Genomic DNA, 1,672 nt, shown 5'->3' with positions numbered 1-1,672 from the left:
TCCAATGATCCCAATGCTGTATTAATGACACATCTACACAGAAAATTTTGTTAATGAGGTTTTTATAATTTGTTTTTGTTTTACCTACGCTATTGCTACGGTCTCTTAGCTATCTCCCCACTATTTTTTTATATCCATCACTTTCAATAGAGCTCAAATAAAAAAAAAAACAGAGTTTTATCCATTTATATATTTAATTAGCTTTTGCTAGTTTATTGAAAATTTTTAAACAGTTTTGACAGTTCTAAATCTATTGTGACCTAAAAATACGATCCAAAGCAATGTGGAATTTAAAAACTATTCTGAAGTGAAGCTATATTACGATCTCTTTGCTATCGTATGTCACTGCATACGATTGACGCAGAGAACGTAAAATAAAGAACTGTTATTATGAAATTATGCCATTTTCAAGGTAATATTTGTAGTTAACGTCGAAATAAAAGCTACTTTTTAAATATTTCTTATCTTTCTTTCATATGCATGTATATATGTTTTATATGTGATATACTATCTACTATAAAAACTTAATGTAAATCACAACTTTTATCATTTAAAGCGTTCACAAGCATCTATCTTGCAGACATGTATGTATGTAGATAAGTAAAAATCAATTTCAAATCAAGATATTATCATTTATCAGTAATATAATATGAGCGCGTAGCTCTATTTGTACATACCCACATATGTATGTATGTGCGTATGACATTCTCACACAAAAAATATATGCGTTCACGTGTAAATATGTCGCCCCCAAAAGCTACAAACATTCTTCTGCAAAAACAACAATCGTCTCAAACATCGTCATACAAACTTATATGCGTATGACATTACCAAACAAATAATGCATATACAACATACATACTTATATGTAGATATGTCACCCGCAAAAAATACAAATATTGTTCTACAAAAACAACAATCGCCTGAAATAGCATCAGAAATCAATATGACGGCCAAATTGCCGACGTCAGAATTTATAGTAAATTACACAAGCAAGATTTCATTCATAAACCAATGGCCATATCTCTCCTCGAGCATGCCTTTGCTTACAAGCAGATTTTGGCGTGGAAGGCAAAAGCTAAAATTCATAAATTGAATATATTTCTGAAATTGTATGAAAGGTAAAGGTGACAACATAGTTTATTTGTCGATTTTCAAGTTAAGAAAAATTTCAAAGAAAATATTCAATGTTCCTCTGATTTATGTGTACAGTCAATGCCGGTAGTACTCCACTTAAAAGCCAATCCCTCTTAACTGCCTGATCTTGCTGCATCTCACGTTTTGTTTTTTTAAATATCATAGAAATTATTGTTTCAAGTACGACTTAATTAACTATTATATGTATATTTATTTTTAACTAACTGCAAATATTTGTATCTTTAATTGTGGAACATAACTAGGATTGACTATATTTGACAAGGAATGTATCTTTAAATGATATCCAAAGCCGTTAGCGCATTGTAAATATGCGAATCTGTAAGCGTACATTGCATTGTATAAACCTACAAGTAACAAATCCTATCATTTTCACCCATATCTACAAAGGCGAAAGCTTGTAGAATTACAACAATTACATTAATAGCGGGATTCTGTAAGCAGTCTCTATTCTCTATTTGAGACATTTTGTGGTAAAATCTCAATTTGTGACTAGTTACTATTCACTAAACAGTCT

Source organism: Bactrocera latifrons, unplaced genomic scaffold, assembly GCF_001853355.1.
Source record: "Bactrocera latifrons isolate USDA-ARS-PBARC rearing strain unplaced genomic scaffold, ASM185335v1 scaffold_273, whole genome shotgun sequence".
In the NCBI taxonomy this organism is placed as follows: domain Eukaryota; kingdom Metazoa; phylum Arthropoda; class Insecta; order Diptera; family Tephritidae; genus Bactrocera; species Bactrocera latifrons.
Note: the sequence above shows the minus strand (reverse complement) of the source record.